The sequence below is a fragment of the Muntiacus reevesi genome, chromosome 3, assembly GCF_963930625.1.
Source record: "Muntiacus reevesi chromosome 3, mMunRee1.1, whole genome shotgun sequence".
In the NCBI taxonomy this organism is placed as follows: domain Eukaryota; kingdom Metazoa; phylum Chordata; class Mammalia; order Artiodactyla; family Cervidae; genus Muntiacus; species Muntiacus reevesi.
The window spans coordinates 35705433-35729370 of NC_089251.1; the positions used below are offsets into that span (position 1 = coordinate 35705433).

Below are 23938 nucleotides of genomic sequence, written 5' to 3' on the forward strand. Positions count from 1 at the left end.
GTCCATCACCAACTCCCGGAATTTACTCAAACTCATGTCCATTGAGTGGGTGATGCGATCCAACCATCTCATCCTCTGCTGTCCCCTTCTCCTCCTGCCCCCTCCCAGCATCAGGGTCTTTTCAAATGAGTCAGTTCTTTGCATCAGGTGGCCAAAGTATTGGAGTTTCAGCTTCAGCGTCAGTCCTTCCAATGAATATTCAGGACTGATTTCCTTTAGAATAGACTGGTAACATACAATAAGAAGAGATTAATAGTAGAAGGCTGGGGTCAACATTACTCCAATGAAAAGTTATAATAACTTGCCTGATTTAAAGACCTGAGCCTGTACTCAAACCTAGAATGCATGAACCAAAGCAAAGACTACGTGTCTATGAGAAAGAACCTGGAACACCAGGGCAAGTGTGTACAGATTTTTTTTCAGTTCTTCTCCAAAGTGATTTATGGTTATTTCCTTGGATGGGAAAGAGGACTAATCTAATATTTTGAGGGATGTTGGATACAGGGTCTAAGTTGATGAGGATACCCAAGAGTCCAAAGCACCATCAGGCCCTCCTGTTAGAGGAAGAGCATATTGGAATCAGATAATAAATGGAGACTTCACCCAGTCTGTCTCAGAGTGGGCTCACTGGCTCCTTTTATCAAACTGGTGGTTGTTTCCTTGATTCCCAAATGTATGATTGGAATGGATGTGCTTAGTAGTTGCCAGGATCCTCACATCGGTCCTTAGACCAACAGTCTGTAGAGTGAGAGCTATTGTAATAGGAAAAGCCAAGTAAAGCCCCTGGAACTGTGTCACCTCTGCCCCAACCAAGTAGTAAACCACAACAATGTTCAAAGGAAGATCACATTCACGTGGGCAAGAACACAATTCTACTTTTATAGTCTTGCTCCAGGGCTATGTTCATTTTCCTGCTTTCTGTCATAATACATTCCAAAGGGACCCAGGCCATCTGGCCATTCCACAGAACATCACATTAGTCTATCATAGTGAAATACCACGTTGCTTGGACCTGACAAGCAAGAAATGCAAGTAATCTGGATGTCTTGATGAGATACAAGCTTTCCAGAGGGTGAATAAACCCCATAAAAATTCAGAAGCATGTTACACTGATGAAAAATTTAAATGGCAATTATTACTTTTAACATTTTGAGATAATTTTAGATTGATAGGAGAGATGCAAGAAGAACACGAATTTCTGCAAGCATTTTACCCAGCTTGCCTTTATATTAACATCTAATATAAGAATAGAACATATATTAAAACTAAGAAAATAACCTTGTTGCTGGGTCGTGCTTCAGTCATTTCTCATTCTTTGTGATCCTATGGACTGTAGCCCAGCAAGATCCTCTGTCCATGAAATTCTCCAAGCAAGAATACTGGAGTGGATTGCCATGCCCTCCAGGGGATCTTCCTGACCCAGGGATCAAACCCGCATCTCTTATATCTCCTGCATTGGCAGGTGGTTTCTTTACCACTAGCACCAGTGGGGGAAGCCCAACCTTGGTACAATACTATTCTCTAGTGCACAGACTTTATGTGGATGGTGAAGAGGTCCAGTGGTCAAAAGCATGCCAGAGATTTTTCTCCACAGTAAAGGACAACTTATCTTCTACCACTAAGAAAGAGTGCTTGGTAGATCTCTTCAGGTTAAGGTGGAAGGTTTCTAGTTTTAAGAAGGGCTCAGATCCATGAAGGACTCAATAGCAGGTCCAGCCTCATTACAAGCAGTCCTGCGATTTGTGCTCTATCACTTGACACATCTCATGATACCAGAAGTATCTGTGGTAGAGAAAAGGCCAACGGGAGTCTCTGGCAAGACCCAAAAGAAGAGACACAGCGCAGCCCATTATAGTTCTGGAGAACGGCCGAATCAACTGGGAGAGAAACACATACATTTGAAAAGCATCTACTCTAGTGGTCCAACAATTAGACTTGGCGCTGGATGGGCTGGGACTGGGGGGTGGGGGAGGCAGATGCCTGTCCAAAGGCCTACTCCCGCCTCTGACAGTTAGAGGCTAACAGTTTTACAGACAGGGAATTCCCTGGTAGCTCAGTGGATAAACAATCTGCCTGCAGTGCAGAAGCCTCAGATTCAATCCCTGGGTTGGGAAGATCCCCTGGAGAAGAAATTGGCAATCCACTCCAGTATTCCTGCCTGGAAAACCCTAAAGACAGAGGAGCCTGGTGGGCTACAGCCCATGGGGTTGCAAGAGCTGGACATGACTTAGCAACTAAATCACCACCAGTTTTATAGACCTATAGATGGGGAGTGAGGCGAGCGGGGTGTATATGCAGAAACAGCATAGTCAGCTCTGACAGTTATTTGAACTTGATCACTGGTGGCCTGACCAACATCACCTTGATTAAGTACAATTAATCTTTAGTTCCAGAGTTGGTTTGTTCCCAGTTCCTTGAGGCCAGTTCTCAGAATTGTGGCAGCTTATGTCATGGCTACAGCCTGGCCATCATGTAGTTAACTTCTTCCACCTGGTAGGGGTTTTAATATCTATAAAACAGCTCATAGAATATGGCTCAGAATATTATCTATAGCACTTAAGAAGGAAATAAACATCCTTGACTTTGCATAATGACTAACCTATTATTATTTGGTCTTCTTTAGTTGTTTTTCTTTGTTTCTGCATTTTCCTCACTTTTCTGATTAATCTTATTATTTGGCTAAAGTTTTTCCACAGACAAAAGGCAGGTGAAAGTTATGGTGAGGAAGGACCACAGAGTCCTGCTCCATTTCAAAGGGGGATAGGAGGGTCTTTTGGTATTTATAACAAGCCTCTCTGAGCCTGTGTTTAAGCTAATGAATTGACTCTGGGAAGAGGGAAGCTGGTTGCCAAAGGAACAAACCCTGAGATTAGAGACTTGAAACTTTCAACACCACCCTTCAACCTCCAGGGCAGGGACTGAGTTAATCATTACTGTCAGTGATTTTATTAGTTATGCCAAGATTGAAAGCAGGAGAAGAAGGGGATGACAGAAGATGAGAAGGTTGGATGGATATGAATGTGAGTAAACTCCGGGAGTTGGTGATGGACAGGGAGGCCAGGCGTGCTGCAGTCCATGGGGTCACAAACAGTCAGACACAACCAAGTGACTGAACTGAACTGAATGAAATCTCCATAAAAAAAACACAACAGAGTTTCTGAGAGCTCCCTGGTTCATGTGAACAGCGGGATGCTGGGAGGGTAACACACCCAGAGGGGAATGAAAGCTGAGTACCCTCTCCACAACCCAGACCTTGCCTTTTGCCTCTCTTCCATTTGACTGTTCCTGAGTTGTATCCTTTAGAATAAGCCAGTAGACAGACGTAAAGCGTTCTCCTGAGTTCTGTGATCTGTTCTAGAAAACTGAACCCTGAGCAGGGTATTGTGGGATGCCCTGACTTACAGCCAGTTTGTCAGAAGTACCCAAGGTCTAGACTTCCCACTGGCATCTGAAGTAGGGAGCAGAGTTGCAGAACTAAGCCCTGAACCTCTGGAGTCTGCACTACTTTGGAGTAGTGAGTGTCAAAACTGAATTATCTTGCAGGACACTCAGTGGGTGTCCACAGAGCATCCTAATGTGGAAAAGCCACACACGTGGTAAACAAGAGCTAATGCCTTTAGGTTCCACAGTTTTGACCCTTTCCTTCAGGTTCTACAGTTCCATTGCTCAAAAACTCATAAGGCTAGGGAAGTGAGATAGAGAAGAAACTAGGATGATTCATCAAGTCAGTAATGTTCTGACTTGATGTCAGAAGTCAGTTCTTCATCAGTTGGCACTTTTTATTCTAGGATTTACAGAGATGCAAAGTAAACTATTATATAATCCCTTCTTTCAAAAATCCATCTCCAAGGCTTTCACGATTCCCCCCCTGGCCTCTGATAACAACAAATTAAAAAACTTGTAGGGGTGAGCAGAGGAGGTAAGACTTTAGATAATATTTTTTCTAGCAATCTTATATTAAAAAAACCTGAGGCTTAAGGTCACAGGGGTAATTGATAGAGCTGGCTTTTGTATTGGTGTTTCCCTCTGTTGTTTAATCTTCATTTTCTAACACAATTTCAGCATTTGAAATATTTCAATATTTCTGAATAAAACTGGAGAGTTTGTGAAGCTGATTTTAGAAAAAGGACATGGACACTTTTGATTCACAGAGAGTTTGGAGTATAATTTTTTGTTTGTTTGGGGCACCCTGTGGCTTGTGGGATCTTAGTTCTCTGACCAGGGATCAAACCCAGGCCTCAGCAGTGAGAGAACGAAGTCCTGACCACTGGTCCACCAGGGAACTCCAATGGAGTATAATTTAGCTATATTGAAGCTATGCATCCCAAACTGAGATGTTCATTATTGTTACACTAGACATTTTGTGAGGACAGGAATTCTGTATTTTGAAAAAAATTTCTTTCCCCTCTGTACCCTGATGAATAAATGAACAAAACACATAAACATAGATAAAGTGGCTAAGTGTGTGATGGGTAGCTAAATTTATTCTTTTTAGGATTTTAAATAAGTGAATCTTTGTTGAAAAATAGCAGGAGGAAGGCACTGTGCAGGAAATGAAAAAAAGGCCTAACTGCAGCCCCCACTATCATGAAGCTTTAGAGTTTAGTAGGTTAAGGAACATTTGTCCCAGGACAGAAAGTGGCAGTGAAAGCCTTCTGAGAGGGATGCTCAGAGGAGGTAAAGTTTTCCTCTGCTAGGGAGAGCTTGGTGCTGCGCGTCAAGAACCTGAATTCTAGGACTGGTTCTATTACTGATCTGCCTCTGTAGGTTAGGCTTTGTGGACAAAGAATATCACCAGCCATATCAGTGAAGACAGGATGTTGTGGCCATCAGCCACTCCCCCAACGCCCCCGCCCACCACCTAGATAGTTAAGGTGCCTGTCAGAGGAACTATTTCAGTGAGTCCAGACTCTTGCATCTTCCCATAGGTAGAAAAGTGCTAACTTCATTAATTTAAGCTGTTTGGCTTTTAACTAACAGTCATCTTTTAATATTCCCACTACCTAGTTTTTGTTGCAAAAGTTCTTAAATATCCTGGCTCCTCCCTTATCTCTCTGAACAGCTCCTCAGGGCTATATCAGAGGCTGCCTCCTGGGCTTAAGTCCTCAGTATGTTCCTCCAGGAAAGCTCAGTTCTCAATTTTTAGGTCACATTTTCCCACAGTACACAGTTTATAAATAAAGCTCCCCAGATTTCTATCGTCACTCCGAAACTCTAGGGGTTAGAGGGACAATGACCTTCAGATTTCCTATTTCTTATTGCTACTCGCCCCTACACCCCCTCGCTCTCTGTGTCACTCTTCTTCTGGAGGCCAGATGGAGAAATGAAAGTGGTCCCTTTAAGGGAGCCCTCAGTGTCTGGCCCCGGGGAGCCCCAGGCCGGGGGCAGGGGCGGGGCTCCGGGGACCCGGGCTTCCCACGCAGCCGGGGACGCCGCTGCGTCATGGCGCTCACAGCCAATCAGGATGAAGCCTGCCTGGACGCATTACTAGGGCGACGGGCCCGACGCCTCCTGCTTCGGGATGAATTAGCGGCGGGCTCTGCACCCAGGTTGTGACCCCCACGGATTCTGAAGCTCACACACGCGGTCTCCACTGCGTCACGCGTAGTCCTCTGCTGGCCACAGGTGAGAAGCTGGAACCGTCAGGTGGGGGTTCCGGCGCCGGGAAAATGGCGGCGGTGGCCGGGGTGTCCCCGGTTGGCGGAGGGGGAGCGGTCCCATGGTCTCTTCCCTGGACCGCGGGCCTCCCGGGGATGCGGCCCCCTGTAACGGTCACTTAACGGGGAATTGGGGTCCGGATGCAGGTGGCGGTGCCACCGGCTCGGATGAGAGGAGGCGTGGGGAAGCGATTCCCGGAGGCTAGCGGAGGCGTCGGGGGCCACGGAGTCGCTCGGCCGGCTCGATGGGCCGCTTTGCTCGGTGTTTACAGAGAGAGCTCCAACACGTCCCTGCTACAGACCTGGGCGGGTCCAGGAGCTGCACCACTGCGAACACAGTCCAGCCTGTCACTGTTAAATCAGATATGCAAAAGGTCCCAAGTGGCCGCCACGTGCGAGGCTTAGATAGGGACTGGAACTGGTTTATCTGTGTATCCTCCAGGCGCCTGTCTGTAGGTGACAGAATGGCAGTGCCACGAAAGGAAGGGTAGGCCCTAACGAGGGGCTGATGTCAGGTCCGATCGTTAAGGCGAGTGTCTGAGCTCCTGCTTCTCCATTGGAAGAGAAGAAGTAAAAAGTTTGGGCGCTTAGGTGTTGGGGAGACATTCTTCCTCCTTGTACTTTCTCGGTTAGGGTGGGTTCCCCGGGGGCATTGCCCCTGCCTTCGAAGTTCTTTAGCTCTATCCCACGTGCACGTGGATACATGTACAATTGAGGATTTGTTGCCAAAATCTTGGCTCTCTGTGCACCAAAGCCAAACAGAAATAGGGAGACAGTTATGGAGGAGAAAGAAAGAGTGGCTTTATTATTTTGCCAGGAGGCAAAGCAGGAGCACAGTAGGCTAGCAGGAGAGGTTATACAGTCAGGCAGCAATATGTGATAAGGATCAAGGCAGTAACAGTCTTGTGTTTACTTCTGATAAGTTTCAAAAGGGCGGGTGGGGGGGTGTTGCTAACAAGATGAGGGTGTGTACAGGGTCTCAGCAGGTCAGTCTCCTAATCTGGATGAGTCTCTCTGTTCCCTTTAATCTTTGTGTCAGGTGGTTTCCCTTGCTGTTCCTCCTGCCCTTTGGAACTAAGAGAAGGTCATGGGAGACCGGAGTCTTGCCTACAAGGAGTGGGGAACAAAAAGGCCTCCATGCCCAGGAGCCCCACAGGGCCCTGCTCAGTGTCAGACTGACATTCAGTTTAAGCTCAGGAATGTAATAAAGAGACTATCTGTGCAGGTCTTATAGAAACGAAGTTTTGTCCATTCCTGTCAGTCCCTTATTTGAGCAAAGACTTGTCATGATATATGAGGAGGAAGCACAAATAATTAATTGAAGAAGGTTTTAAGTTTTTATTAAACTCTTCAAAAGAGTACTTTGCCAGATGACTTTTACAACATAATTTGTATTAGGTATTAAGATTCATTGCTTTGATGTATTTTTCTAGTTTCTATTTATAATAAAAAGGTAACACTGGTTCTTTCATTAAGCCTACTGTGGAACTGCTCTGCCACAGAGCAGTTTATATCCCAAGGCTTTGGGATATAAAAAATAATTGCTGATCCTGAGTGAGACAAAGAAATTTGATTCATTAATGCTGGTGATAAGGACTTAAGTATAGTTGTGGTGGGTACAGAGAGCTGCAGGAATGCATACCAGGTAACAGTCACTTCTACTGTGGTCCTGTGCAAGAAAGGGAGCTGATTGCAAGGTAGAGGGGGAAAGAGCTTTAGGCAAAGGAGAAGGCAGTGCCTAACAGTTAGGTTGGGTTAGTTTTAAAAAAAAAACTGTCTTGACGAAAGTCCTTTTTACAAAACTGTTGTATCTTTTGAGAGTAAAAGAAAAAGATTAATTTTCCCCCGTTTGTAAAAAAGCTCCTATTGTACATTGCATGAAATATACTTTCATGTGACAGAAAAGCAGGTTAAGTGATTTTTGTTTTCGGTAGTAGTCTTGATTTGGTGGAGTGCCTTGTTCCGTTATTGAGAGAGCACACAGTGGCACTTCTCATTTGTTATCTTTGGTGCCTGCTGTGCATCAGGCACTGTGAAAATGAGGCGTCTTCCTTGTTCTAATTTGAGCGAATGATGGTCCATTTCTTTTCCACCAGGTGCTTAGTCAGGCTGTTGATGTTGCTGAGGACCAAGGGTAAACAATGGGGAAAAACCCAAAAGAGACTTTCTTCCACACTGCATCTGTGGAGATTTGGTGTTGGGCTGGAGTTAGGCACAGTTTCTAGTTCCTACTCTGCCACTGAAAATATCTTAGGGAAATCATTATTTCTTTATTACCTTATCTTTGACATGGACAACACGTTTCTCTCTAAGCAATCTCACTGTGTTGTTGTGAGGAGAAAAAAAAAGTATAGGTAAAAGGGCTTAAAAAGGTTAAAAGCACTGTGATGACAGTTGACATAGAAACTGTTCCAGGAGCCTTATACCGGCTCACTCAGTCAGCAACATTGTGAAGTGAGTACTTTATCATCTTTGTTTTACAGATGAGGAAACTGAGGCACATTGAGCTTTTAAGTTATCTTTCCCAAATTTCACTACTAGCGTCATGGTGCCAAGCTGTGTTCTTAGCCACTGGGCATACTATCTTCTGTAACATGCAGACGTTAATCTGTTAAGGGGCTGTATATGAACAGGCTTTCAATGAAGTAATTTTGTGTGTGGTCTTTTAGTTGTGTAAATAATGACTGATTCATTCCATTGGCATCCAGTAGTGATTTATATGGTGATGACTACAGTTACTTTGGTTAAGTGATATAGTCATCCCACCTTTGATGTCCATTATTTTTAAAAGTATTTTTAAAACAGGGTTGTTACTGATTTCTAAGAGGAAACACAAATCAATAATTGAAGAAGGTTTTAGTTTTTATTAAACTCTTTTGAATACTTTGCCAGATGACTTTTACAACATAATTTGTGTTAGGTGTTAAGATTCATTGCTTTGATGTATTTTTCTAGTCTCTGTTTATTAAAAAAAGGTAACATGAATAAAAGTGGCTGGGACATTCATTCTTACATTGAGCCTTCATGGAACTGCCCTGCCAGGCCCTTGGGACATAAAGATTAATTGCTGACCCTGAGTGAGACAAAGAAGTATGATTCACTGATGCAGGTGGTAAGGACTCCAGTATTGTTGTGGTGGGTACAGAGAGCTGCAGGAACGCATACGAGGTAACAGTCGCTTCTGCTGTGGTCCTGTGCAAGAAAGAAGGGGAGCTGATTGCAAGGTAGAGGGGGAAAGAGCTTTAGGCAGAGGAGGAGGCAGTGTCAAATTGGGTTGGGAGGGCATGAGTGCCCAGTAATCAAGCCAGAGTTTTGCAAAAGTTGGTGAGAAAGAAGCCAGGAAAGGTCGTAGCCAGATTATGAATTCTCAGCTGAGAGAGTGATTTTATCCTGTTGGCAGTGGGGCCTATAGAAGGATGAGTAACATGACCAACTTTATGCTCTGTAAAGGGAACTTTGGTGATGGCAGGGTCAAAGACAGAATGTAAGGAAGAAACCAGTTAAGGGCAGGTTCCGTGCTCCAGACTGGAGACGGTGAGGGAGTGAGGCAGGGTGTTAACTGTGACAGCAAAGTTCAGAGTCCACTGCACACTTTGTGAGGACAGAATGGAAGATGGCTGGGTGTGAAGAATAGTGGGGCGGGGAGGGGAGCACCTGCTGAGCGAGTTAAGGTAAGACTAAGGTGTTATATTTGGGGTGTTTTGGGTAACCATGTGGTTAGAGATCCGAAGTACTGTTAAACATTTTAGGGAAAAGGATGGAGCAAGGAGTTCTTTGTTACTTACTGGGTTTTGGGAAGCCTGTAAACCCTCTGAGGTGCTGGGTTACATAAAGTGTAACAGAACCAGGTTTAACAGAAGCCTCTAGGCCTCTGATTTCTGAGACTACAGAACTTTTAATTATATCCTTGAAGATGGTAGGGTCTAGTGTAAAGTGACCCATTGAAAGAAAGCCACTCAAAGGGAATGGGAAGAAGGTATGGTTGAAGTAAAATATTAGAATAACAAGTGTTAGAGGGTGTTTCCCACCCCCCCTTTTTTAACATTATGTTTTAATATATTTGTACAGAAGTCATATTACGAATGTAGTCACAAATGAATTCTCTAGTTGTAAAACTGACAGCTGCTCAAACTTCCATAATGCTAGAGTTGTCTTATCACCAACAACATAACATGAATGCATTTGAAATCAACCACATGGTGAAACTGTAAACCTTGCAAAGGTGCAGGAATTCATGAATTCAGAGCAAGGCCAAGAACTGTTCAAACCATAAGCAGAAATCAAAGGACTACTGAGTAGAGTGCCGGGCCAGCCGGAAGATTTCAGCGAGCAACACGACGCGTTCCTTTAGGCTAAGAAATAAAGACACAGAACAGATGGGGTCGAGAGGATCGCTGCAGTCAGCGATGATTCTTTATTTCTCAGGGTTACATTTATACTAAACCAAGAAGAGAATCTTAAGAAGAGAAAATATTTTTCCATAAACATCACTTTGAGATAACAATCACCAGAACTCTCTGATAACGCCAAAGGCATCCCGTTTATCTTAAGGGTGGTCGTGAAAGGCTTATCCATCTGCGTCATGTGTGCATTCAAGGCTTACAAATATTCTTTAAGATTAACTTAGATAATAAATTCCAGAGAGGGGTGGCGGGACAGAGAGCTATGTCTGCGAACAGACCCTTGAAGGATCAAGGCAGCTCCCAGAGCCAGCCTTTTGGTTCAGGCCGCTCCCTGCAGTAGAGTAGGCACAGATTTCTTTACAGAGACTTAAGGCAATGACTGTAACAATGATTGACAAATCTGACTTCAGACTTTGTTAAAATTGAGAATTTTTCTCCATCTAAAGATAACATTAAGAGAATGAAGGGCAAAATACAGATTGGAAGAAGAAAATGGCAATCCATCTGGCAGATGTATGTATATTATATAAACTTAGTAAGAAAAAGACAGTTTTATTTAAAAACGTACAAAAGTTTTGAATAGGCACTTGGTAAAAGAGAATCTCTGTGTGGCCAGTATGCGTATAGAGAAGTGTTCAACATCAGTCAGTGGAGAAATGCAAATTAATTAATACAATAATGAAAATCAACAGTGAGATACTACTGTCTGCCTTCTGGAATGGCTAAAATGAAAGACAGTGGCTTTCTTGGCAAGGATGTGGAGCCACAGGATCTCTTAAATGTTTTGATAGGAATGTAAAATGGTACAGTAATCTTGGAAAACTGGCTGTATCTAATCCTACCCATGACCCATCATTTTCATTCTTAAGTATATACCCAAGGGAAATAGATGTATATTTTACCCCTCCCCCCAAAAGTAAAAGGATGTTCATAGCACCTTTATTCATGATAACCAAAAATTAGATGAAACCCAACTGGACATTGGCAGTAGAATGGATGAATAAGTTGTGGTTTATTTATATAATGAAAAATTACAGAAGCAGTAAAAGAGAAGGAACTACTGTACACATCAACATTGATGGATCTCATGGACTTAATGAGCCAGATAATTGATTGAATACTATATGACTCCATTCAAATGAAAGTTCAAAAACAGGTAATGACTGTTTCCAGGTCAGAATAGTGGTTCCTCCAAGGGGTGGTGTTGGTAATGACTAGAAGGGGCATGAGGGAACCTTTTGGGATGTTGGAAATGTTCTGTATCCTGAGATGGCATGGGTGTATGTATATGAAAAATTCAAGTAGCATACCTAAGATTTGTACAATTTCTCTTATATTTTAATTTAAAAATAGGTGCTAGTGAGAGTTTGGCAGTGTTAGACCAGTTAACTTTTGATGAGGAAAACTAGCAGGAATGACAATGAGAAAGGTGCTTTAAAGGAATATAAAGGGAGTATGAGAGGCTCTAGGGAAATGATGAAATCTAGATTTTTTTTATTTTTTATTTTACAAAAATGTCTTTATATAATTGTCTTGTAAAAGGCAAATGTAAAATTAAGACTGTTATATCATGCTGTTTTACAGTTTGGTCTCCAAGTTATGTTCCAAACTCTGTACCAATTGATTAGTTCCTTGTCCTAAAAATTAATGCATAGTTTCAAGTGTAACCTAGGTTTTGGTAAATGCAAGATATGTTATGGGAAATAAATTGATGTGTATTTTGTTTAATTTTGAGGGGAAAAATTCTAATCAAATCTCTTTTTCATCAATATGAAATGTGCCTGTTTAAGAGAAGTCACTGTGTGGCTTTTCCACATCCCTGCTGATTGCTGTTGGAGAATGAATGAGCCCTGAGTTGTGATTCTTTTGGCTGCAGGGTCTTGAATGTCTTGAACGTGATGGAGCTAAGAAAAGCCTTTGGTGAGTTACCTGTAGCAGCAAGGTAAAGCTCAAAAAAGGCCTTTGTGAGCTACCATCAGATTTGACAGTGTTTATCACATCTCTCCCTGGTGGTGGTGGTGGTTTAGTCGCTAAGTCGTGTCTGGCCTTTGCGACCCCATGGAGTGTAGCCTGCCAGATTCCTCTGTCTCTGGGATTCTCCAGACAAGAATACTGGAATGGATTGCCATTTCCTTCTCCAGGGGATCTTCCAAACCCAGGGATCGAACCAGGATCTCCTGCATTGCTACTGAGCTACACCTCTCCCTAGGTCTCTCTGACAGTGAAGACAAGCGGTGGGTGTATCCTACTGTGATGACCTGGGAGGCAGAAGCCTGAGGGGCAGCCACCAGTGAGATCTGACTGGAAGTGATTAACCACGTTATTAGCTATAACTCTGTTACAGTTGAGGTTTCTGCACATGTACAATGCTCACTTCCTCCCAGGAAGGAGATTACTATTCTAGGGATGATGAGGAGCAGACTTATGCTATCCTTAGTTTTCCATTTCAATTGGAGATCATCTTCTTTTTATGTTTGTAAGTGAAAGTTAACCCCCTCCTGAGACCTTGTGGAGCAGGGAGATAGCTTATTTCTGTGGTGAGCTAGCGTCTACTGGTGTCACAAAGCAAATGATGGATAAGAGACAGGAATAAAGATGCAACGAGGGAAGAGGTGTGAGTGGTGGCAGCCATTCTTAGGCACTATGTGGCCAGTAATGTGGACTGAAAGGGTTTTTTTTTTTTTTTTAACTCTGACAGTGGCTCTTTCCACACATGAATGTTAAGTATCTTGGGGAAGACATCTTTGTCTGGGTTCTTATTTCTGCCTTCCTTTTCAAATATGAATACTTTTATTAGATTTATTTTTTAATTTATGTAGCCTTTAAATAATGATTTGACTTTTGAGGGTTTTGGAGAAGAATGATGGTAACCAGGAGTGGCTTGAATACCAAAATGTTTATTTGTTTAATCTGAACATTTTTGAACCGTTACTATGAGCTTGATGATGGAGACAGAATTGAGTAGGTGCAGTCTCTGCCACCTCCAGAGGCTCTAGGGGAGCCTCTGCTCTTGGCCTCTTCTGGCCTCTGGTGGCTACCTGCTTTCCTTGGCTTGTGGCCACATCACTCATTCCTTGTCTCTGTGGTCACTGCCTTCTGTTCTGTCTGTGGTCAGATCTCCTTCCGCCTCTTTTTTGAAAGAATATATGTGATTGCATTTAGGGTCCACCATGATAGTCCAGCTTCCCAGGTGGCGCTAGTGGTAAAGAACTTGCCTGTCAGTGCAAGAGATGTAAGAGACACGGGTTCAGGTTTGATCCCTGGGTTGGGAAGATCCCCCAGAGGACAGCGTGGCAACCCGCTCCAGTCTTCATGCCTGGAGAATTCCATGAACAGAGGAGTCTGACAGTCCATGGAGTTACAAAGAGTCAGACACGACTGAAGCGATTTACAGGCATGATGTTCCAGGATAATCCCTCCATTTTAAAAGATTTAATCATATCTACAAAGTTTTTTTTTTTTTTTCCTTTTCTGCTTAGGTAATGTTTACAGGTTCAAAGGAGTAATACCTTATGTGGATATCTTTTGAGAGGGTCATAATATAGCCAAGGTATTTGTTAATCTGTGTATTGAAGGTGAAGAGTAATTACTTAAAGTCAAAGTTAGAATTAACTTCTCTCTCTTTATATATTTGTTTCCCGTCTGTGTACCACCTTTTGGAAGAAAGTAATATTCTGTGTTTATGTGGATTTGTTATACAGTCAAGTTTAGGGATTCTTTTTTTGTTTTCTAAAAGACTTGTTATTTTGAGATAATTGTAGAATTACATGCAATTTTTAAGAAATAATACAAAAAATCCCCCATGTCCTTATACAGTTTTTCCCAATGTACAGTATTACAACCAGAATATTGACATTGATACAGCCAAGATACTGTACACCTTCCCCACACGGATTCCTTATATGGTCCTTTGACAGCTATGCATCCCTTTCTCTGACCTCTGGCTATCACTAATGTGTTCTCAATTTCTAGAATTCTGTCATTGCAAGAATGTTACTTAAATGGAATTATACAGTGGGTAACCTTTGGAGATTTATCTTTTTTTCACTTAGCATGATTCCCTGGTCATTCATCCAAGTTGTTTTATGTATCAACTTAAATTTGTTCAGTAGTTTATTCTTTTTTCTTGCTTAGTCTTTCTGTATAGTTTTCAGTATTTTTTGGTATTGCGCGTGCATGCTCAGTTGTGCCTCTCTCTTTGCGACCCTGTAGACTGTAACACTGATGTGAAGAATTGACTGACTGAAAGAGACCCTGATACTGGGCAAGACTGAGGGCGGGAGGTGGAGGGGACGACAGAGGATGAGATGGTTGGATGGCATCACTGACTCAATGGACATGAGTTTGAGTAAGCTCCAGAAGTCGGTGATGGACAAGGAAGCCTGGCATGCTCCAGTCCTTGAGGTCACAAAGAGTCAGACACAACTGAGCAACTGAACTGAACTGAGACTGTAGCCCACCAGGCTCCTCTGTCCAGGGAATTTTCCTCCAGGGGATCTTCTGGGCCCAAGGATGGAATCTGTGTCTCCTGTGTTGCCAGGCAGATTCTTTACCATAGAGCTACCTGATAATGTAGCCACTGAAGGACATCTTGGTTTTTTCCTAATTTTTGGCTGTTTTCACTAAAGCTGCAGTGAACATTCATGTACAGGTTTTATGTGAACATAAATTTTATTTCATTGGAATAAATGCCCAGGAATGCAGTTACTATACCATATGGTAGTTGTGTGGGTACATTGAACTCTTAATTCTCTTCCATCCTGATGCTAATACCAAACTGTCTTAATTATCGTTGCTTTGTGGTAAGTTTTGAAAACGGGAAGTATCTCCTACTTTCTTTTTAAAAATTGTGTTGTTTTTTCTGGGTCCCTTGTAAGGCCTTACAAATTTTAGAATCAGCTTGTTGGTTTCAACAAAGAGGTCAGCCGTGGATCTGTTTGTCAGTGATTTTTAATACTTTTTCATTGAATTGTACAACTATTACCACAATTCATTTTAGAACGTTTTCTTCACCTCAGTAAGAAACCCTGTATCCATTAACAGGGACACCTCATCTTCTTTCATCCTCTTCTACCTTTGACCTAGGCAAATACTCATCTACCTTCTGCCTATGCTAGGCATTTCCTTTAAGTAGAACTACACAATATATGGCCTTTTGTAACTCATTTCCTTCACTTCTTAGCATAATGTTTTAAAGGTTCATCCCTGTTGTAGCATATAACAATACTTAATTCCTTTTTATGTTCGAGTAATAGTCCATTGTATGGATACACCACTTTTTATTTATCCATTCATCAGTTGATGGACATTCATATACAAGTTTTTGCATAATTTTTTTGTGTAATTGTGCTGTAATTTCTTTGGGGGAGTATATACCTGGGAGTTGTTCTGGGTCATAGGGTAGCTTATGTATTTAATCTTTTTAGGACTTTTCCATACTCTCCCATTTTACAATCCCCTTGCAGTGTGTGGGGGTTTCCATGTTTCTCCATCCTGCTCCAACACTTGCTAGTATCTTTTTGATTATAACCATTCTAGAGAAGTTGTAATAAAACATTCTCTTGTAATAAAACATCTCTTAAAGAATAAAAAAAAATCTTTATTACAATAAAATACAATATTTTATTGTAATAAAATATATTTCATAATAATTCACTCCTAAATTCTTCACCATATATCTTCTAAAAACAAGGTCATACATAACAAGAGTATAATATAGTACTGTTGTTTAATATACAATCCATACCTATGTTTCCTCAGTTGTCCTTTATAGATGTTTATTTCTGTATTAAGAATCCAATCAAAGAAGTGTTTTCATGTCTGTTTAGCTTCTTCAATCTAGAGTAGTTGTAAGAAAACATTCTCTTGGAAGTGAGGTGATCTCTCATTGCAGTTTTCACTTGCATTTCCCTGATGACAAATGATGTCATCTTTTCATGTGGTTATTAGGCATTTGTATATTTTCTTTGGGGAATATCTATTCAGATCTTTTGCCCATTTTTTCCTCTGTTATTTTTTAAATTATGAAAATATAACATGTTTGCAAGAGACTTGGAAAATACAGAGCAAATTTACATGTAGTTCTACTATATATTACAATTTAAGGAGATAAATTAAGATTTTTAGTTGGAGTTTCAATATCAAGCTCAAAAATTAATAGAATGACTATACATAGAAGTAGAAGGATATAGTAGACCTGAAAAGCACTATGAACCAATTCAACATAATGAAGATTTATACAACTTTGCCCATTTTTAATTGGCTTATTGTCTTTTTTTACTGAGTTATACAAATTCTTCATATATTGCAGTTAGAAGCCCTTTATCCTTTGTATGATTTGTAGAAGTTTTCTTCTATTCTGTAGGTTGTCTTTTCAATTGAAATGCAGTTTGCAGTTGATTTTCTTTCTTTTTTTAAGTTTATTTTTAATTGAAGGATAATTACTTTACAGTATTGTGTTGGTTTCTACCAAACATCAACATTAATGAGCCTTTTCTGGTATGTTTATCTTGTATCTGCAACCTTACTGAATTCACACTTTCAGAGGTTCTAAGACATTTTGGGACAGATCCTTTGGGATTGTGTATGTAAACCATCATGTCATCTGCAAATAGGGACAGGTTTATTTCTTCTTTCTGTATGGCTTTTGTTGCCTTTTTTTGCCTTCTTGCATTGGGTAGATTTTCCAGTACTGTGTTGTACAAGAGTGGTGAGAATGAACATCCTTGTTCTCAATAATAGAGGCAATGAATGCAGTGTTCATTTTATTCATTTATCATTATGTGCAGTAATGTTTGCTGTTTTTTAAAAATAGATGCTCATTATCTAGTTGAGGAAGTTTCCTGTATTCCCTTGTTTTTATGAGAGCTTTTCTCTTGAACAGGATTTATTTATTATTATTATTATTATAGCTGTTACCAAGTTTTCTGGTCTCTTTTTTTAACTTTTTATTTTATATTGGGGTATAATTGATTAACAGTGTTGTGATAGTTTTGTGATGATAGTGTTGTGTATAGCAAAATGATTCAGTTATACATGTGTATATTCTTTTTCAAATTCTTTCCTATTTAGGTTCTTACATAATATTAAGCAGAGTTTCTTGTGCTAAACAGTGGGTCCTTGCTGGTTATTCATTTTGTTTATTAAAAAAATTTTTTTTTCCTCTGTACAGCTCAACTCATTAAATTTTTATTTTAAATGAATTGGTGTTTATGGTATGTATGATGTCACAGACAGTGACCATACAACAGTTTATATTGTTGGGAACAGACACAGTTGAAAAGTGGCTGACTTGCTACCCTTATATTACACAGGAGTAGGTCAGTTAGGGAGTTAAAATAACAGTCAACAGAATGCTTTTTTTTTTTTTTAAACTTTTTATTTTGTATTGGAGTATAGCTGATTAGCAAGCAATGTGGTGATAGTTTCAGGTGAAGAGTGAAGGAACTTAGCCATATACATACATGTATCTCTTCTCCCCCAAACTCCCCTCCTATCCAGGCTGCCACATAACACTGAGCAGAATCCCATGTGCTCTAAGTAGGTCCTTGTTGGTTGTCCGTTTTAAATATAGCAGCAGTGTGCATGTCAGTCCCAGACCCCTTAATATCCTTTCCATCCAAAACAGGATTGATTTTTATCACATGATTTTTTCTGTGTAGACTGGTATGATTGTGTAAATATGTGGTTTTTCAGTTTGTTAGTATGTGGGTTACATTGATTCTTGGATATTGAACTAAGGATTTTTGTGATTATATTCATGTTTTGCTCTATAGGTTTTTGGGGGGGTTTTTTGTAATGTCTTTTCCTGGTTTTTGAGGGCTTTTTTTTTTCTTTTTTTTTTGAGGGCTTCCCTTGTAGCTCAGTCGATAAAGAATCTGCCTGCAGTACAGGAGACCTGGGTCCAATCCCTGGGTTGGGAAGGTCCCCTGGAGATGGAAATGGCAACCCACTCCAGTATCCTTGCCTGGAAAATCTCATGGACACAGGAGCCTGGTGGGCTGCAGTCCATGGGGTTGCAAAGAGTCGGGCACGGCTGAGCGACCAACATTAACACACTACTCTTCCTGGTTTTTGCATCAGGGAGATACTACATTCATAAAGTGATCTTGTGTTTTCCAAAGATATTGTGTTAATTCTTGAAACATTTGGCAGAATTCTCTAATGAAATGATCTGGGCCAGGAGATTTCTTTTTGGGGAGGTTTTTAATTACAAGTTTAATTTCCTTAATAGTTACAGGACTGTTCAAAGTGTTCATTTTGAGTGAGTTGTGTGCTTTCGAGGAATTGGTCCACTGATACACAAAGCAGGGCTCCTCATCACGGCAGAGGGGGGAGTTTCAGCTCCTCTCTAGGCCTTTGCTGACAGACTCTGCCTCCTTGCTGTTCCCCACACGGCCTCAGCTGACACCACTGGGAGGGGATGGCCTTCTAACGCCTGGAGATAGAGAAATTCCTGACTCTCTACTAGGCTGTCTCATACCATTCTGGTGGAGATGAGAAGGGGAGCCTCATTACTGTCATAGAAGTACATGCTCTCCAGGTGTTCTCCCTAGATGCTGTGGGGCAGGGGACAGGGGTCCTTAGCAAGGCAAGGAAGTTCTGCCTTTGGTATCATCCCCACAGGTGAAGGTGGGAGGTAAGGGAGGGGGTAAGGGGGTGGCCTCCTGTAATGTTGAGGCACAACAGTAGATAGCCTGGTGAGAGGGAACGTTTAGGCTCCTTACTTGGCTTACCTTGTCACGGGGTAAGGGTGAGCTGCAGTTTACTCTGGTTTTTGGCTGGAGTGCCAGTGGTTATTGTCTACAAGTTTTCTGTTTTGTTCTGCTGCTCTTTTCTTGGTTCTCTGAAAGAGCAGGAACTTTAATTGTCTGCCCCCACTGGCATTTCTGGATTATTGGCTGCTTCAGCTCTGTGTCCATGAGATATTTGAGGCAAAAGGAGAACCCGGAGAATTCACCACCATGTTGTTCCACGGATCCCAAGGTCCCTCCCGAACTAAAGTGTCTTCTCTCCACCTTCAGAGTCTTTTGTTTGTTTCACATATAATTGTCCTGAATTTCATCGGAAGGACTGATGTTGAAGCTGAAGCTCCAATAATTTGGCCACCTGATGTGAAGAACTAACTCATTAGAAAAGACCCTGATGCTGGGAAAGATTGAAGGCAGGAGGAGAAGGGGTTGACAGAGGATAAGTTGGTTGGATGGCATCACCGACTTGATGGACATGAGTTTGAGCAAGCTCAGGGAGTTGGTGATAGACAAGGAAATTTGGCATGCTGCAGTCCACGGGGTTGCAAAGAGTCGGACACGACTGAGTGACTGAACCAATAATGTCCAGGTTTTTATTTGCTCTTAGCCGGAGCAGTAGGAGCAGTACATCTACTGGATTTTATGGAGCAGTAGTTGGACTGGGATTAATTTTTTTTTTTTAATGGAAGAAAACATAGGGTAGAAATTAAGATACATAAATTGGCTAGTTAGACACTTATGTTAGTTTTGGGTCAGTTACTTGGAAGTGACAGTTTAACTATGTGTTCTTTTCCCCTAGAGAGTAACTCTGTTTGTCATTGTTCAGTAAAACCAAATCCTCATTAGTTTTAGATCTCTTTTAAAGAAGCTTGAAAATCCAATGAACTAATTTATTTCTGCATTTATATATATTATAAATGCATTGTAATTCTACATTTCTGGCTTAGTGTGTGATAGAAAAAAATTTATTGTAGTGAAAGTGTAGTTTTATAGAGGGACTAACTCAGTTTTTCTAATAGAGATCTTGGTGTTCATTTTATATTTGTATGAGAGACACAATGTTATCTTTTTGTTTGTTTAAATTATCCTTTTAATAACTTGAATTCTGATGTGCTTGAATCCCACTGTAACACTTACTGTCATTGTGATTTGGAGCAGGGAGTTTTATCTTTTAACCTAAGTCTGTCTACCCACTATAAAAAGGGGTCACAGTGCTATTTTCCTGTTGATGTTTTTGTGATGACTGAAAGAAATGTAAGGAACACCCATCTCACTGCACCTCTTACATCTTAAGAATTTTGTTTTTTACTGTTTTAAGGCTGTGGGCAACCATTTTACCTTCCTGAGACTTAATCTATTTTTTTTAAAAAAAGGAACTTTTTTACTTGGTTGTCAGGCCATAAGTTTTACTAGTCATAATTGCAAAGAATGGAAGAAGTAGCAGTAGTTGCTTTTTTAAACATGCGCGTCACCTTGCTGCCCTGAGAAAGAAAAATGTCGAGTTGGATCTGGTGAGCCATTCATTAGGACAGCAGCCTGGTAGTTCGATCAGTAAACATTGATTGAGGGGACCCTGCCTTGCTGGCCTGTGTACTAGGAAGAAGCATTAGGGCTGGAAATGGGGCTTACCAGAGTAACAGGAATATTCTTTTTGCCATAAAACAATTTGGAGAGTAGATCAGGATAAGATGAAAGACTTGGAGTTCAACATCCTGATGGATGTGGGTATGCTCACCAGTGAGTAGAACTGGAAAGGGCTGAGTTTTGTTAAACAGGGAGGGCCATTTGGAGTTGTAAGGGCAATTGGGGGCGAGTGGGGAGGTGGGACGATTGAAGAAGAGGGAGGAGCTGGAAAAATGGCTCCAAGATAACTGTTACTTAAGTTGACCATTCCCTCTGACCCTCACTATTGACCAGTGTTTTTACCTAGGGGTTTTTTTGGGCTTTTGGGGGTTTAGGTAGATGAGAGCAAGATTGAGTTGGTGAACTGGTTGAGCTAAAAGAGGGGGTCCTTAGACTGAGAGAACTTAAGTCCCTTAGAATTTAGCACTGGTCTGGGGAAAACCTTGGCCTTCTGGGAAAGACCTATAATTGGAGCAAGCCAGGGGATGGTTCAAGGCAAGGGTATCCCCAGCTACTCTTAGTTTAGGAGAGTGAGAATAATTCCAGCTGCACTACCAGGTGAGTATGGGGAGGAAGAAGACTTTCCTCTGCCTTCACAATCCTCTGACTTGTCTAAGAATTAAATTGACATGAGACAGATTAATGGGAGAAATCAATCCTAACTTTGTAAATGCAGAAATCCCACGTACATGAGGTCAGAAACTTCACATCCATGGAATATTCAAAGACAGAAAGGTGAAATGAGGTAGGTATGTCGTTTCTGAGCTGAGGAACTTCCAAAGTACACGAATGTGTGCTCAGTCATGTCCGACTCGTGACCCTATAGACGGCAGCCCGCCAGGCTCCTCTGTCCATGGGGATTCCCCAGGCAAGACTACTGGAGTGGGTTGCCATACCGGTCTCCTGGGGATCTTCCTGACCCAGGGATCGAACTCACATCTCTTCTCCTGCGCTAGCAGGCAGGGTCTTTACCACTAGCGCTACCTGGGAAGCCCAGGACTTCCAAAGAGAGGAAGGTTATTCACAGAACGGAAGAAGAAGAGCAGGTGTTAGGTAATTAGATGGTTGTCCCGTCTTACAGATGGAGCCACTTAGATAGTTAATGCTGATAGTTACTCTTTTTCTGACAGAAATCCCCAATTTAGATTCTTCTTGGTGGTCAAGGGAGAAGCAGTAGTGATAGGTGAACAGTGATTTGTGATCTCCGAAGATTTAGCTTCGGGACCAGAAACGAGGCTTGACCACTCAGGGCTCCTGTGTGGCAGAAGGTCTGTTACAGTGAAAGGGGACAGAGAAAGCTTCTGACACAGACAGCAGAAGGGGGCGGAGAGTGCCCCGCTCGCTAGTCTTTAGCAAGGGAATTACATGCTTTTTAATTAGTTATTACAGTAAATCAAAAGAAGGTCTCAAGGTTGTAAAAATTTTGTCAGACCCACTCCCACAATTTACATTTGAGGATAACGGGATTAGAACTTGACAATAGGAAGACCCCACCAGGCCACTCCCGTGGTCTGTGTTCTGAGGCGCCTGAGGCGCCGGGATCAGTCAGGGCCTCAGGGGGGGAAGCTGCCCTCCTGCAGGATGCGCTGTTGTTGCCCAGTCCCTAGGACAGAGCTTAAGCTGAGCTGTTTGTTGTGTAATCATCAGCTTAAAGGACTTAAAGGGAAAAACTGTTTTATGTGACTAAGACTAAGGAGTTTAGAGGGGGAAAAAAACGTTTGTCCTTTCCTCCTCCTTGAGAATTCCAGATCCCTATCTCCTCCTTGAGAACCCCAGGCCCCTCTCTCCTCCAGGACCCCCGAGCTTCTTATAAACCTGCCTAGGAATTGACTCTCTCAGGAGTATCTCTTGGACCTCCAGAATCTGGATTGATTTCAGCTCAAAATACTCTTCTTGCAAGAGGGACACATCTTGGGGTTCTGAACATTTCCATGAACAAGGATTTTATACATTGACAGATAACCATAGTTATAACCAGCTTATACACTGATTCTGACTTAACAAAGTTAAGTACTACTATAAATGAAAGCAAGAGTCTGCCCAAACATATTTTAAAGTTTTATGCATAGTAAAATAGTCCTTGTGATTTGGCTTTAGACTTGGGGCCCAGGAGGTGGGGAGAGTGTTTGCTTGCTTTCTTACAGAAGGTCTTAAGGTTCCTCTTGCCATCATTGGAACCTGAATACCCCAAGTGTTGGGTGTGGGAAGGGGAGCTGCCCCCTACCCCATTCCTTCTGGAGCTTGAGATCTGAGCTCAGATTTTGCCTTCACTGTCCAAATTCTGGCTAAGGGTGTTGTGGTGAGGGGAAAGCTGAAGCTTGAAGGACCCGGCTGGTTTTAGCACTCCAGCCTTGGACTTCCCAGGTGGCGATAGTGGTGAAGAACCTGATGCAGATCCCCAGATTGGGAAGATCCCCTGGAAGGAGGGCACAGCAACTCACTCCAGTATTCTTGCCTGGAGAATCCCATGGACAGAGGAGCCTCATGGGCTACAGTCCCTGGGGTTGCAAAGAGTCAGGCACAACTGAAGAGGCTTTGCACTCGCCCAGTGCGTCCTGTCTTCTCTCTCTGGAGCCTGAGGGCATGGGTGCACATATCGGGCTCTCACTGCTCTCGGGCATTCCTAACCTAAGCACAGTCCTGCAGGCTTCCTGAGTTAATAAGCCTGTTCATCAATCTAGTCAGTACTTGAATGTCTCAGTTCCATGACCCCTTAGTCCTTTTATCCCAGGAACCATATGACTACCAGTGTGCTGGCCCAAATTCTACTTTCCCGTTCTTCTCCCACTTGTCACCTTTACTGTCTGAAACGGCTGGAACTTTCTTCTGTTAGCAACAAAAGGATAAGATGATGTGTAAGTTGTAGGGAAGAGTAAATTGTGATGCTTCAAAACAGTGGGCAATTAACAACACAGTTTCTAGTTATTGAATGCGCTTTCTAAATGCTGGCAGTAAAAGCTCTGAATGTCTGTGTAATGTTTCCATGCTTGAAATGTTCATCCTGCTTCATGTATCTTTACAGGAGGCTCTCCTAAATTGATCATAGTTGTCCTGTTTATGTTGTGTTGTTGAAATGTTCTGTGGTTGTTCCATAAACTTTTCTTTGAACAATAAACATTTCTGTTAGAGAGATGTATTATAGGTTTCCTGTTGATAGAAAATAAAATGATCCTTTTCTATCAAAGAACAAAACCCAGCGTTTCTGTTTGGCATTTAGTCATGTGATTCTTTTTGAATCTTTATGTTAAAAATGAGGTATACCCTTTTGTTTAGAGTTCAAAATATTAAACCAAATATGTCCTAGAATTCAACCCTTACATTTTCTGCTGTGTGTGGTAACTTGCTTTTTTTTTTTTACTTAGATGGTTATGTAACACCATTAGCTGATATCCTCCTTTGAGTAGTGAAGGCTTTTTTGGTTGTATGTTGTGGGTGGGGGCAGATTTTATCTCCATGGAAAACTCTGACAACTGATTCTGGCTGTGATCTCCCCAGTCACTGGGCT

At 41.9% G+C, this 23938-nt stretch overlaps 1 protein-coding gene across 5 annotated transcripts in view; it reads left to right on the forward strand.

Annotated features, from left to right (window-relative positions):
• The first annotated feature begins 5475 nt into the window (after nt 1–5475).
• Nucleotides 5476–23938, forward strand: part of LCLAT1 (lysocardiolipin acyltransferase 1) — a 184643-nt gene continuing 166180 nt past the window's right edge. For 4 of the 5 annotated variants that reach the window (XM_065928948.1, XM_065928950.1, XM_065928949.1 and 1 more), the window contains exon 1: nt 5476–5625. The gene's annotated coding sequence lies outside the window, so the exon portion shown is untranslated. Of the gene's footprint in view, nt 5626–11857; nt 11981–23938 lie in introns of those variants that run through there. The other variant, XM_065928951.1, reaches the window with a different exon arrangement.